A 16,598-nucleotide genomic window follows, 5' to 3' on the forward strand; every position below is an offset into this window, starting at 1 on the left:
ATAATGGATTGCATCCTTTATTCACTCATTCTCATGAGTTTCATCTTTATGTTGCTGTATTTGAGAGCATCTTTCTTCGTCCTCTGTATATTCATTCCTTTGAATGACTTCTACAACTCTGCCTTGGTGGCCATGAATTGCCATAGTTCATGCTTATCTTTAAAATTCCCTACTTTTCCTCTCAATTAACCTAATTTAAGGGGTTGAAGTACATTTCCTGACTCTGAGAGTTGCTGAGGAGAGATCTGATATTATTTTCGTGTGTTTGCCTTTATGTGTGTGCTAGCATTTCTTTTTTCAGTCTTTAAGGTATTTTTGTTGTTGTTTCTGTTTTGATCAGGTTGTAATCTTTTGGAGAGGTTATTCTCTGGCTATGTCTACTTGGGATTCTACATAGATTTTGTGTTTTTCTGTTTCTGTATCTAGATTTGGAAATATTTTCTAGAGTTCTTGTATGTGTGGTCATGTTCATTTTCCTCTTATATTTTTGCACATATACAAAGTGTAGGGGTATGTGTGTGTACATGAGCACATACATATAGAGGCTGGAGGGCGAGCTCAGGTGTCCTCTTCAGGAATGCCAACCACCTCTTTTAATGCAGGGCCTCTTGTTGGCTCACCATTTTGGCTAGACAGGCTGTCAAGTAAGCCTAGGCATTCACTTGTCTGTGTGTCCCAAGAGCGAAGCTTCCAGGTGCTGTGCATCCCTCTTGGGTTCTGAAGATTAACGCCCCTCATGTTTCCAAGGCTTGCTGAAGGAGCCATCCCCAGTTCTTTCTTTTTCTGACCTTTGAAAATAGCTTCTCTTCTTCGTTATCCTTTATCCCTGGTATTCTTTTCTCTGCTTGATGTTATTTTCCATTATGTTTTAAAAATTGATTCACTTCTTTTTTTATTTTCAGCATCTGTTTTATTTTTTCAAAATGTTAATTTCATTGTTTGTTTTCCCTCTGAGTTACTTTTTCATTCATATTGCTGATTTTATCAATTGCTTTAAAATTGTTTCCTCTATGATCCTGACACTATTCTGAACATCACGGATTAGATCCATAGCTTGTTTGTATCATCTCTGAAGTCATAATCATTTTTTTCTGGGAAAGTTTCTGTAATTTCCTTCTAGAATTTTATGTATTTCATGATCTTAGGATTTAGTACCTCAGGAAACTTGATCATTTAGGTGAGTCGCCTTCTCACTTGCCTCATATGCTTCGATGATTCCATCTGTACATATGTTGGTTTGGAAATCTCTTCCAGTGTTGATAGGTATTCTAAACGTCTTCATTTACAGTTTCTATAGCCTGATGACCACAGATTATTGATCATGTTTGTTTTCTGTGACTTTTTTTCAAGTGTGGAAGCATCATGTATTAGAGTTCTCTAGAGAAACAGAACTGAAGTGGAAGTTTCTAGTTGTCATGTGATGTAGACTCACATCATGTCTTGCTAAGGCAGACTCATGTGATGTTTGTTGAGGCAAGACCCGTGAGAGGACATGTGATATTTTCAGAGAGTATAAAAAGGCCTCAATGGACAGTGATAGGGCACTTGTACAACCAGTCTTGCAACACTTCCTTGGACTCATGTCTTCACTGATCTTCACTTCGTTGACAGAGGCACAGCAGAAAACTTCTCCTGGCAACCCTGCTGATTCTGGTCACTCCTGCTTATGCTTACTCATGCTGATTTGGTGGAGGCATGGCTGTTTCTGCTGGATTGTACCACTGCTGCTGATTCATTGCCCTGTCCAGCAGGACCCAGTTATTCATGGGTGTGAGGGGGACAGCAAACCTGAAGAGAAATGGTGAGAAAGACGAGTGAGACCAAGCAAAGAGTTGTCAAGGTCTCAGTTTATTAGGCTGAAACACCAGGTTTTAAGCACACAGCAAGGGGAATAGGGAGGGGTTGAGGGGGAATTAACAAAGAACAAAGAAGTGGGCATCTGGGGATGTGAAGGCTGAATTCAGACTGCAGGCAGGAGGCACTCTGAGTCTTATCTCCAGAATGTGTATCCCTCCTTAACAGTCCTGGGTGTCAGGCTGGGCTCAGCACATAACCCATGTCCTTAGAAGTCTTGGGAGTCAGGAAGAGATAAGGAAGAGGAGACTATAATTCAGCTTTTAATGGCCTCAGGTGCCAGGAAGGGAATAAGGAGGAGGGGGTGACCACCTCCTTAACACAAGACCATTTGGCTTATTAGGGTGGGAAACTGTGAAAGGCCTACTTTCTTATGGTATGGTCTCCAACAATTCATGCTTGGTCTTCTAACACTACTGCACTGTACTACTGGTATCCTGACAAATGGAGATTGGAATCAGTTCAAAAACCTTCTAAACAGGTCCACATTCCTTCGTCCTATGAACCATCTTTTTCTGCTACCTTTGGGCAATGAACTAGAAGGGGGATAAGAAGTGTTTAAGAACCCTTATTAAAAGTAGATTTTACAAAATCTAAGCCTACCCAGGACCAATGGGATGAAAACACACACACACACACACACACACACACACATCATTCATTAAGTTGGCTTTAAAACATTAACAATAGCAGATTCACACTTGAGAGTTGAGATCCCAGGTGCTCATGGCAGAGCAATTTATTAGTCCTAATCAGGTATCAGAATACTGAAAGTTTGTCAGAGAGCCCCTGGTCCCTTTGTCTAGGATGAAAGCTCACAAATGATGAATCTGACATCAGTGTAGGAATCATTATAATAATCTTCATCACCACCACCACCATCATCATCATCATTGTCGTCAACATCATCATCGTCATCTTGATCAACAACAGCAGCAGCAACAACAGCAACAGTGTAAATCAGCCCATTGACAATAGGGAAGACCAACTAGCAAAAGGTAGACATAATCTTCTCCTGCCTTGCCCTTTGTAATCTGGACTTGCTGCAATCTGTGTGGGTTTTTCCACATCAATCAAGGCAATCAGGGCACTTCTTCAGGAGAGGTTCTGTACTCAAGTTGTTTTAACTTGTGATAAATTGACATCAAAATCAATTACATGAAAGGAGACATTGTGCTTTATAACTGTTTGAGAAGAGGATACTAGTGATGGAAGGCAATCCTTGAGCATGCTGGCAAGTGAGCTCCCAGAGAGCTCACATTGACCTGTGATTTGTAATAAAAATAGAACAAAGCTTTGTCACAATGTATTTTAACAAAAAGAAACTCTTAAAAATAGAATATAGTGTCAGGGTTTGGAACCTCCCCTTGAGATGGATTCCATGTTGGGCCACTCACTGGACCATCTTTCCCTCAGTCTCTTCTCAAGTTTTGTCCCGGCAGTTCTTTTAGACAGGAATAATTCTGGATCAGAATTTTTGACTGTAGAATGGCAACCCCAGAGAGTGGGGAGGCTTGGTGGGGGTGGGGCATCCTCTTGGAGACAGGAGGGGAGGAAGAATTCTGGGAGGGCAGCTCTGGAAGGGGGAAATGACTGGATTGTAAAAGAAAAATAAAAGTAATAAAAAAACAAAAACAACAAACAAACAAAAAAAGACTATAGGTATATTTCAATAAGTAAATATTATAACAAAGTTGCAGAGGTCTTGTTTAATGATTAATTGATTGGTAAGGTACTTTTAACTTCCTATTATTGAAACATACTACAAATTTAGTTTTGTAAGTGAGAAATTATACCATCAAATATCCTGACAAATTAAATTTTCTACAGTAGCTGTACTTCATCTCAGTGGTCAATAATCCACAGAAGTCAACTATTTAATAAATTTCTAATATTAAAGATTTCTTCCATTTTAATTAATCATGTTGGGCAGAAGCTCAATTTTGACCTTGTAAAATATAGGTTTGTATTTATCAGAAAATGTAAGGCTACACAGGGTCTGCAGGTTTTCCACACACTTTTTATACAGCACTTTGAGTCAATCTCTCTGTTTTTCCCATAGTCATCATATTCAATTTAAAACCTGTATAGGTGATATTTTATACAGCTGCCTTGGTGGATGGCCTCAATTGATGGTCCAGTCTTTTCTCTTGTGCTGGCACACACTTTCACTAGTGAGCATGTCCTCCTTGCAGGTTGGATTGACATCTGTGCAGGAATGTGACTCTTCTGCTCCAGCAGCCCATTTCACCTCGTACAGCACTATGTACCTGGCAACTTATATAACACCATATACACTGGTAACAGGAAAGGAACTTCCAGTTAAGATTTGGCTTGATTTCTCTATATCCTGGAACTAAGGTATAAAATCAGGACTTGCCTCATTGCCTGCTATTTAACCCACAGTTTACAGTGAATATTGTTTATTAATACTGGGCTTTTTTTTCTGGTCACTCATAGATAAGGTACTTTCTATTAAAATTTGTAGGGATTGATTCAATCTATTATATTTGCCTGTTTAACCCAAGGCTGATGCAATAATGTCTCCAATCTCTGAGCCAAAGTTACCATCTTTGGTCTCACTATAATAGTCCCATCAGTTGAGGCCAGAAGCATAGTGCAAGACACAAAACATTAGACCCACAATGAACTCATGGATTGTCTTTACTCTGTTTGATTGGATTTCCATAATTCACATTTCAAATTTCTTTATCATTAAGTAACTCCTGGAGTGACTATTCTATCAGTATATTCATTCTCTAAGCACTTGTTCTGGATTTCACTCTTATTGTTCCGATTCACTGATGGCTTCCTGTTAGTGTGATTGCTATTATAACCATGGTAGTAATGTTTTCAGAACCCAGTTCAGTGTGCATTGAGAAATGTATCACTCATAGTCCACAGACCTAAATGATGCTGCATATAGGACCCTTGCTCGATCCTTCTCCTCATAGAGTCTTCTCTACTGAACACCAGGCTATTTCAGCACTATGTTTAATATTATTTTCTAGTTATATATTTCCCCATGACCCTTTGAGAGTTGGTTCAAAGTAATCCCCTTCTTTACATTCCTAATACCTAGCACAGCATTTGACAAATAGTTGTCATTCAGTAATTACTGAAGTAAATTAAATGGAATGTCACATATATTAATATATAATCTTAATGTATAATATAATTGTAAACATGATTTTTTGACAAATTTAGAACTTTTTGGATACATTTTTTAAAAATAAATTTTAATAGAGCATCATTGTTATTGATGAAGATATAAGGAAGAAGTGTTAATCTGATTAACCGAAGGAGGGAAAATATTCAGGGCTCTGAGCACGTGTGTTGATTACCTTGAATATGACCACAGTACCCCTCTCATCATGTTATTTAAAGTTTCATCATTAGAGAAAGCTCATGAATTCTAAATGTTTTTCAGAATGTTGTTCAAGAAAAGAGATAGAAAAGTAACTAAAATAAATGTTCCACACGATTACTGATTCTACAAATTGTTATTAGAAACAACAAACATTCAAAAAGGTCTTACTACCAAGTTCTGGCAGGCATCCAAGAGCAGTGCCAATAGCCTGAATTGTTTGAGGGGGCTCTGAGACACCCAACCAGCAATTCTGAGGAAGGTATCCTGCATTGGACACTGAGTTTTTTAATTTGGCAATTTATGGCTTCTGGAGACAATATTGTCCCCCTAGTAGAATAAGTTCACTTTATCTATCTATCTATCTATCTATCTATCTATCTATCTATCTATCTATCTATCAATTTATCTGTGTGCTTTATGTATAAATATAATATATACATGTAATATATGTTTTACATATTATATATGTGTGTTTTATACACACATACATGCGTATGAAAGTTTATAAAGTAGTAGCTTTTCATATAGCATTTCACTTTTCACACATACTTAGTATTGATTTTCTCCTTTCTATCTATGTTTTCTTACCCTCCTATCCCCTCTCTGCTTACTACCCACCCCCATTATTTCCCTTTCCACCTTCATATGACCCATGTTCTACTATTGTGTGTTTAAAATTTTCTGCTCATCCCTAATGCCCCCTTTCTACCTTCTACAGGTAGGATTTAGAGAAATCAAATTGGTATTGATCTAGAAGTTTATTTCCTGCTTGTTAGCTTTCATAATATTGATAGGTGCTATGCAGGCTTGTGGGGATCGGATATGAACAGTCTTGACAAACTGTGAAGCCTATGATCTATAGTCATGAGTAACCAAGCAAGTTATGACTATGGGTTCAATAGTGGATGAATACCACAGGTGTAACCAGCTGCTTTCTGCTCAGATTTAAGGCTGATTCCACAAAATGCATCATGCCCAGTGCAATAAATCTATGATTGAGGACTTCATAGACCTTAGTGGTGAACCAACTTTTCTTATTTTGCTAAATGGACATAGGATCAAACTGCCTTCTAAATTCTTATCTCTGTGCCCAAAGATGAGTGTAGCGCTCAGCCCTTGAAAAGTTGTTATGCAGTGGTGATAGTTAATACAGAGAAACTCAACTGGTCAAACTGCAGAGAACAATGTGTGTGGGATGCTTAGCCATAATTGAGACATCTATTATAGAACTCACCTCTAAGCATCAAGGAACATCACAGAACAGGAGGGAAAAGATTATATGAGCCAGAGGTATGAAAAAATAGTCTCTTTTGGACATTATGGAACCACTGCCCTCACAAAATCACAGCAGGTATGCTTACTGGTCAAGATTAATCTTGTCAGCATTCTAGGATGGGGTGAGGAGCTACTGACAGTTAATTGCTGCTGGATGAGGGAAAACTTTTTTTTTTGGTTTGTTTTTTCTTTTTTCTTTTCTTTTTTTGAAGAACAGAGATTCAGTGAGGTTTACCATGCTCCAGTGAACAGCTCCACACTCTCATGTACATGGATAGCACAAATTAGACTCAGAAGGTTTTGAAAGCAAAAAAGGAAGGCATGAGGTTGGGAGAGGTTTCGAAGGATCTTGAAGGAGTTGCAGGGGTATGAGGAGTGATTATGATTGAAATACATAGTACACATGTATGAATTCTCACAGAATAAATAAAAATGGTTTAAAATAAACAAAAAAACATCATCCCTTCACTTTTGCAGTTGGAACAGCAAACAAGATGCCAGGGAGAACACTCAGAAGGATGGATGGGTCTCTGCCCAATGCTGGCCTTGCTGCCTTCAGATGTGTTGAGGACCAGTTTCTGGACATACAAGTGATAGTTTTAGGGACACTGGCACTGCCCATGTTTTCTACTCTTGTACTTTCCTGACCCTGATGATGGGGCATGCTTCCTTTGAAGAATTAGCTAACTTGACAGGATGGTTCTGTGTAAGAGAAAATTAACTCTGAAGTTGTTCAGATGTCCAGAAAAATTAACATTCTCAGAAGAGCCTGAGGATACTCAACATTAAAAAAAAACCATGGTGACAGCGTAATGATGGAAAGAAGAAAGCCAGTCACTTTAAAGTCTTCTCAGAGGAGACAGTCCCTGAAAATTAAATGAGACCCAAAGGAGGTTGTTTAAATATGCAACATTACTTTACCTTTGAAAACACATTGAAATTCTTCAACTGTATTTCTTATAAAATTTACGATATGCATCCTGCTAAGTCAAGAGATGACAAAAGGCAGGGCCCTTCATCCTTGTCTTCTTACTTTCTGTCCTTGTGATAGCTCACAGTGGTAGGTCTGTGGGAAAATTGGCCTGGGGTCCAGGCAATGTGTAAGTGTTTTCTGTTAACTGAGTAATGGCTTAAAGGACCCAAGTCAGGTACAGTGGACATGTCTAAGTCTTAGCTACTCAATACTGAAGTGGGAGCATTACTTGCGGCCATGTGGGCAACAAAACATGGCCAAGTCTGAAAGAAAAGTAGAAGATACAATAGAGATTAGAGATGAGAGAAATGTATGTATTTCTCAAATCTAAATTCTCTTCTACGATTTCCTCATCTTGTTAATAACTTTATCACATGGCCAATGAAATAGATTTCAAAGTTTTTAACTATGCAAAACAACAACACTAAAACATAAAGTATCTGATAAGTTAAGAAAAACATTTCACGAGACTTTTTTAGTATTTTGTACCCATTTTTATTTATTCTATGTATATGGGTATAATGTAGCTGTCTTCAGAGGGTATCAGATCCCTTTAAAGATGGTTGTGAGCCACCATTTGGTTGCTGGGAATTGAACCCATAATCTCTGGAAGAGCAGTCAGTGCTTTTAACCATTGGGCTGTCTCTTAAGCCCTGAGAATTTTATACAATGTGTCTTTATCATTTTACCCTTCTCCCCAACCTCTTCCCAGATCCTCTCTCTGTTCTACCCACTCATATTTTTGTCTTAAAAAAATAAAACAAACTTATGCTGCTCATATGTGGCCTTCCACCAGAGATTGGTTGTCTTACCCATGACTATACTTTTAGAAAAGATTGACTCTCTCTTACCGGCTAATATTGCCAGTGGCTCTTTGGCTAGGCGTGGGACTTGGTGCCCAATTTTGTTTCCCATGCCAGAGTTTGATCTGGCATGGGCACGTACATTGTGCATGCCAACTCCACTACCGTGACTTTATCTGTGCAGCCATCCTGCTGTGTGTCCAGAAGATAAAGTTTCCCTGTAGTCATCCACAGCCTCTGACTTTTACACTCTTTCTGCCACCTCTTCTGCAATGATTTCTGAGACTTGAGAGGGGGCCATAAGTGTATTTGGTCCATTTATGGTTGAGCATTCTGTAATACCTTATTCTCTGTACTGTGACAAATTTTGGCTCTCTTTGTCAATCACCATCTATTGCAAATGGAAGGTCTTTTGATCCATTAGGAGTTAGTTTAATGCTATGTACATGTAATATAGTAATAGAAGTAGGTTCTTCAGAGGGCATATGATCTGTCTATCCATATGGTTTTGGACTAACCATGGTAGCAGGTATGGAATAACTATACCTATGGAACAGGACTTAAATTCAATCAGAAAGTGGTTGACTACTTCCATGATACTGCCCTTATCACATGAATGAGTATGTCTTGCCAAGCCAGTCATTGGAGCTCTTAGGGTTTACTGCCAGGAAAGACTGATGGTTGCTTCTATTCTTCAGCATCCTACAGGCTAGCACCATTCTAGCCTGTAGGGGTGAAGCTCATGGGTACAAATCAGTTAAATGTCATCATGTTCTGTAATTCACCTATGTAATATCCTCAGCAGTAGGGTCCTACTCTTAAGTTCTGAAGCTGAACAAATAGCATTGACAATAGCCTAGAAAGTTTGTGGGTCTATGAGATTTCCCTAGCTGACAACTCCAAACACCATTCCTGGCTCTGGCTTTTTAAAATTTGTTAGCCGTTGGTGATGTAATAGGAATACAGTTGTCCCATTGTATATGGAGAGTAACTCCATTTTAATTCTTTTTATATATACATATATATGTGTAGTATATGCACATTTCTTGGTCTAAAATGCATATGTATATAAATATATCAGTAAAGTCCTGATTGAATTTTCAACATTATTTTACAGCTTTTTATTTTTATTTTTTATTTTTACATTATATTATAGCATAAGTTTTCATGTGAGATTTTTCTACATATTCCATTTTGTCTGATTCTCTCCCTACCCCCTTTCCATATATTCCATTCTTCTCCTTTTCTCTACTGTGTTTTCTTAGACCCAGTTTTCTTCCCTTCTAGTTCTGTTCTCTTCCTCTCTCAATCACTAAGGTTCTTTTCTAGTTTCCTGGCTTTTACACATGTCTGCTCCCACCTGGATGCTCATATTTAGGAACTAGAGGCTAAGATCTACATAAAAAAGGGAAAGCACTAGGTCTGATTTTCTCAGCCTGGGTTAGCTTGCTCAATGCAGTGTTTTCCAGTCCATCAATTTCCTTAAAAGTTTCATAATTTTGTTTCTCATTAGAGCTGAATAATATTCCATTGTGTACGTATCCCACTTCCATTATCCATTCTTCTATTGATGGACATCTAAGCTCATCTCATTTCCTAGCACTTGTGAAAAGAATCAGCAATAAACAGATATGTGCAAAGCCAGCTGCTTTGTATTGAACATGAATCTCTTAAATCTGTCATTGCTTAACATTTTCATTGCTTGGAAATTTCTTAAAGCTGTCAGTGAGTGACTACCCTGAGGCACAACTAACAGCAACTGGGATGGGAAACACAATTCTAGCAGGGAAGGGATATTATAAAAGACGTGGAAGCAAACCATCTTTGACAAATTTCTTAAGTTTCTGTATCTGCGTATAATTTTGAAATTTGTCCTAAATGTTGAATGAGGCTAATAATTTGCTTAAAAATTTCCAATCCCTCTTGATCTGAAAATTCAAATTTCAGTGCACAATAAAATTTTACTATAAATATTGTTTATAAAGCACATAAATAATTTTATATGAATATATTTATATAGTAACAAGTCATTTTCTTAGAAAATTGAACCTGGGAATAGACATAAGATCTCACTGGCAAGGACAAATCTGAATTTTTTGTCAGATTGTATGATTTGTATTGTTAACCTACTTCATCATCTCTCATATGAGATGTACTCAGGACATGAAGAGTATATATCTTCACCACTTCCTGTTTGGTAAAATTTGGAGACTTGGACATTCTCTTCTTCAATCAGGCCCACATTTGCAATCAGAATTAGTATCTGGGACTTCTGCATGAGCTCAGATGCTGTGCGATAGAGCATTGTGCTGGACCACAGAGCCCCTCTCACATGTTGAGTGATGGCTCGGTGTAGCAGAAATAGACCTGGTGCAGTCAGCCACTGTTACTACATAGAACCTTATGTTGTGGATCTGTGGAGTGGCTGTAAGGTTAGCAGGACAAACAGGATATGGAGCTCCTGACACACAGAACCTGAAGGTGAAGGACACCTTCCTGGATCTTGAGCTGCGTCAGCTCTTCTCTCTGCTTTTGGCTACTTCCATCAGGAGATAGATGGGCTTTTGAGTATACTCTCTTTTCTGCTATTGAAATGATACCTTAAGGGGCTTTTTTTTTTTTCTTCACAATTCTCAGGAATCAGAGAGAAATGGGGACAACTCACCTGGACTGCCAGAGGATTGAACAGAACAGTGTTATGAAGGATGTTCATATAGCGCCAAGGCAGGAAAGAGTTGTTCTGAGGCAGAAGGAAAGGTGTGTGGTCAGTGAGGAACAGCTCTGCTCCCAACTCCAGGGCTGCCTGGCCAAGGCAGAGATCACATAGTAGTGAAGGTGGGGTCCTTTCCTGTAGATGTGTCCATTTTGTACAGGTGAAACAGACATTAGGGGAGTCTTTTGTTTTGAGTCAGATGAATTGATTTGTCTTACATGTTAAATAGTTTTCTTTAATATTAAATATGAAAGTGCTCTTGACTTCTACTCTTTGAGCTTATTTTAGAATCCATGCTATTGATTTAATAAATCCATGTTATTGATTTATAAGAATGGCATTTGAGGAAAATGACCAGTTCAGTTACAATGAAGATTTGAGGAAAAGATTCACCACGCAAGGGCAGTACAGGAAAATCAGGGCAGTTGAGTTAGAACATTTCAATTTCAAGCTTCTGATGGGTATTAAAAAATGATTAAGAGGGATTTAAAAAGTAATGAAAATACCTCGAGGGTGTTACCTTAAATTAGGGAACCAAAATTGAGAATTACATCAGTGCTTTAAGACACATTAGAACACAGAGCACACAGGGCTCACAGAGTGATGACCTCGATGGTAAATAGAGAATGGGTGCTGCTCTTTCCTGTCCTGTTGACACAGTATCTAGTGGGGCTTTGCTTGGGGAGGGAGGAGGGTTCATTTCCTGTCTGTGTTCAGTAAGTTGTGATTTCAGTGCGTGTTCAGTGCCTGGCCTATTGTCATGGAGCAAGGTGTCTAGAATCCTGGAAGACTGGGCAGCATCAGGGATCCTTCTGATGTTTGAACTCCTGTAAAGGCACATGGTGGGTAGAGGATTGGAAATGCAAGAGATATTCATTGAGACGGGATTAAAGGATAAATATCTTCCCATAGGACAAAGGCAATTTGCAGGCTTCTCAAAGTCTCTTAGAAGGGAAATCCAGAAGAGTGCTTGAAGCCAGGGAGGCTGCAGAGTGTTGTATGTGTATATTTCTTATTGTGGCCAGAGCAAGCATGGATAAAGGAGGGACTCACAGAAAGAAAGTGAGACAGGAAATGCAGACCTAGGCCACATTTCTGGAGCATCACAATTTCCAATCCAGAATCTCTACATGATTCATGTATACAGAAACTGCTGACATCCTATGCAGACAGGGGTATCTGTTGGACTTAGCAGAATAAAGGGCATGCCATTTAAAGCATGGCTTTTATCTTTGTGACATGACCTAAAACATTCAGGTGGAAGTTCTTGTGATGCTAAGACCTGTCTCCTTTAAACCAAGTATGCCTACTGTCTCCAGAATGCCCAGCATCAAACAACCCAGCTAACCAACCAACCAACAAAACCAACCAACCAACTAACCAACCAACAATAACAATAGCAAATTCCTCAAACAGCCAGTGCAAAATCATCTGCAGAGACAACCACTCAGTCAACTTCCCGAGTAAAGTCAAGGTGAAACTTTGTATTAAAAACCAACTCATTTCCAATCTGTAAATTGGGAGAAAGACGTTTAAGATTTTCAGCAGCCCCCCAAATTCAGAAATTCTAGTAGAAATTTAAATGTATTCTAATAAAAGCTTTGAGTCCAAAAATATGTGTGCAAAAATAAACTAGGCTAGATGTTTTGTCTAATACAGTATACAGTCTTGTCAATCATGATAAAATATAAATGAATTCAGCTAGTGAGACCTCAAAAATCATTAGGATATGGTAAGCCATTTCTTGTTGCAGTAACTTAGCAGAGTAACAATTGCATGGCATTGAGAGTGCAGCGGGCACAGGCCCAAATGCCTGATCTTCTTGCTGATAGTGAACTCTTGCTATTTATGTATTCTCTAAGACTCAGCTATCCAAATTAGTAGATATAAACAATAGTGAGAAATATCCAGGTTAGTCAGGAAAAGTATCTCTTCATGAACACACTAAGAAACCTTAGACTCCATGAAGACATATGTACACTTCCTTTTGTTTAAGTTTTGACATACAACAGATAATATTTGTCAAATATTTCTATGAGAGATTCTTAAAAGGAATCTACTGAAGCAGTTCTTAAGTATTTATTTTCATAGCAATAAGATCTATGAGGAAAAGTAATAAATGAGATGAGAGTGAAGAGAAAGAGGACATTAATGCATAACTGAAAAATCTTATGAACTTAGGTTATGAGTGTCCATTTTCCATCTTCTGTGACATACCCCAACACTTCTAGCTGTCATCATCTTCCTCTCAAGTTTCACAACTTATAATTTACCTGTTTTGTGAATGGAAGCTATAAGATGAATTACAGTGTAGTCCTCTATCCCACCTGTTGTTTGGCAGAAGGAAAAAGCAATATCTCAGCTGCCAGGACCATGTCTCCTGCAGTCCCAGGGAAAACATTGTCTACATGCTTGTCTTTCCTGGCACTTATATCTTGAGTGCCTGAATCCAGATAAAATTATTCTACCACATGTGTGTGGAACAGAGCCCTGAAAGCATGAGATCTAAAGTGAACACACAGAGAAACGTCTTCATGCCATGCATTTAATTGTCCAGTAACAGTGCACATTCATGTTCTGATTTTGCTGTTCATGGAACCATGACTACATAAAAAAAGCCAGGTATCATGAAAGGCATACAGCATATGTTTGATAGAATTTACCAATGACAAGGGAGCTAAAACCATCCAGTGGAAAAAAGACAGCATTTTCAACAAATAGTGCTGGCACAACTGGCAGTTATCATGTAGAAAAATGCGAATTGATCCATTTCTATCTCCTTGTACTAAGGTTAAATCTAAGTGGATTAAGGAACTCCACATAAAACCAGAGACACTGAAACTTATAGAGGAGAAAGTAGGGAAAAACCTCGAAGATATGGGTACAGGGGAAAAATTCCTGAATAGAACAGCAATGGCTTGTGCTGTAAGATCGAGAATCGATAAATGGATCTCATAAAATTGCAAAGCTTCTGCAAAGCAAAAGACACCGTCAATAAGACAAAAAGGCCACCAACAGATTGGGAAAGGATCTTTACCTATCCCAAATCGGATAGGGGACTAATATCCAATATATATAAAGAACTCAAGAAGGTGGACTCCAGAAAATCAAATAACCCCATTAAAAAATGGGGCTCAGAGCTGAACAAAGAATTCTCACCTGAGGAATACCGAATGGCTGAGAAGCACCTGAAAAAATATTCAACATCCTTAATCATCAGGGAAATGCAAATCAAAACAACCCTGAGATTCCACTTCACTCCAGTCAGAATGGCTAAGATCAAAAATTCAGGTGACAGCAGATGCTGGCGAGGATGTATAGAAAGAGGAACACTCCTCCATTGTTGGTGGGATTGCAAGCTTGTACAACCACTCTGGAAATCAGTCTGGCAGTTCCTCAGAAAATTGGACATAGTACTACCGGAGGATCCGGCAATTCCTCTCCTGGGCATATATCCAGAAGATGTCCCAACAGCTAAGAAGGACACATGCTCCACTATGTTCATAGCAGCCTTATTTATAATAGCCAGAAGCTGGAAAGAACCCAGATGCCCCTCAACAGAGGAATGGATACAGAAAATGTGGTACATTTACACAATGGAGTACTACTCAGCTATTAAAAAAATGAATTTATGAAATTACTAGGCAAATGGTTGGACCTGGAGGGCATCATCCTGAGTGAGGTAACAAATCACAAAGGAACTCGCACAATATGTACTCACTAATAAGTGGATATTAGCCCAGAAACTTAGGATACCCAAGATATAAGATACAATTTGCTAAACGCATGAAATTCAAGAAGAACGAAGACCAAAGTGTGGACACTTTGCCCCTTCTTAGAAAAACGGAACAAAACACCCATGGAAGTAGTTACAGAGACAAAATTTGGAGCTGTGACGAAAGGATGGACCATCTAGTGATTGCCATATGCAGGGATCCATCCCATAATCAGCTTCCAAACGCTGACACCATTGCATACACTAGCAAGATTTTGGTGAAAGGACCCAGATATAGCTGTCTCTTGTGAGACTGTGCCAGGGCCTAGCAAACACAGAAGTGGATGATCACAGTCAGCTATTGGATGGATCACACGGCCCCCAATGGAGGAGCTAGAGAAATTACCCAAGGAGCTAAAGGGAACTGCAACCCTATAGGTGGAACAACAATATGAACTAACCAGTACCCCGGAGCTCTTGTCTCTAGCTGCATATGTATCAAAAGATGGCCTAGTCGGCCATCACTGCAAAGAGAGGCCCATTGGACTTGCAAACTTTATATGCCCCAGTACAGGGGAAAGCCAGGGCCAAAAAGGGGGAGTGAGTGGGTAGGGGATGGGGGGGTGGGGATGGGGGACTTTTGGGATAGCATTGAAAATGTAAATGAGGAAAATGCCTAATAAAAAATAAATTAAAAAAAAAGAATTTACCAATGAGCTTTTGTAGCTTGGGAAACAGTTATATTTGATTTAAAAAAAAAAAAGATATCATGCTATTTAGAATATCCATTTCTCTGTGTAAATTTTGAGACTTTCAATGATTTTTTCCATTTTATATCTTTTGAGAAGTTTATTTACATACATTATTTTATTACTTCTATCTCAATTGCAAAAGATTTGGCAAAGTTCAGAACTTTTTCATGAGAAAAACATTAAAACCTGGGGATGTATCTGTGTAGTCAAACACTTACCTACCATGCACAAGGCCCCAGGTTCAAGTCTTAGAACTATAAAAGCAGGATCCATATGATATGAGGAAGGAAAGGGGAAAATGAAGAGGGGGATTTAAGTAAGGAGAGGAAGGGGACAATACAGAAGGAGAGGGAGGACAGAAATGAAAAACACTAATGATGCTTGAAAATGTCCTAAGGAATCACTCTATATCTGCCCCAAATTACATAATACACCCCCCCACACACACACACACATACACATACACGGTGATAATACTTCCCTTGAGAGACATATCTAATAAGAAAACAAGTACCAAACATGAGAAATCTCCTTTGAATTTTTCGACATGGGATGATTCCCCCAAACAACATAGTCTATTATTATTACTATTGGTTTCCTCCAAGATGATTAAAGTAAGCCCCCATTTCTGAAGATAACACTCACTTTGGAAATATTATTCAGAGTGTTTGAGTGGTAACTGACCAAAAATCTTCCCTGAGGACTAGCTTTCATAGTATTGGAAGATGATATCCAAGCTTTAAGGGAGGAAGATAATCAAATAGCCATACCTAGTTATAGAATGCCAATACTCACATCAATGATCAGAATGGCAAGATATCCCTAAAGTACAATAGCAGCATTTATATTTTGAGAGTAACCAACAGCTGTTTAATTGGATTAGATCTGGGGCTGTTTTACAAGAGGAAAATTGTGCCTGACGTTTTAAACCTAGCCAACTAACAATGGCTAGTGAGTTCACAGGCCTTAGAGGAAGACCTACATATTACCACTTTCCTGAACAAGTATAATAAATAAAAATTCTAAATACTTATCTTCATACCCACAGATAAGTGTAGCTTTCATCCTTCCTCAAAGAACCTTCCTTCTTTCTACAGCATCAGGAGACCATTAGAGAATGCCACAATTTGTTGAAATGCAGAG

At 38.6% G+C, this 16,598-nt stretch overlaps 1 long non-coding RNA gene across 1 annotated transcript in view; it reads left to right on the forward strand.

Moving 5' to 3' along the window:
* LOC147000284 (uncharacterized) overlaps nucleotides 1–16,598 on the forward strand; it is a 125,741-nt gene that overhangs the window by 17,948 nt on the left and 91,195 nt on the right. The window lies entirely within an intron of this gene.

Source organism: Mus caroli, unplaced genomic scaffold (genome assembly GCF_978045245.1).
Source record: "Mus caroli unplaced genomic scaffold, Mus_caroli_1 scaffold_19, whole genome shotgun sequence".
Lineage (NCBI taxonomy): Eukaryota > Metazoa > Chordata > Mammalia > Rodentia > Muridae > Mus > Mus caroli.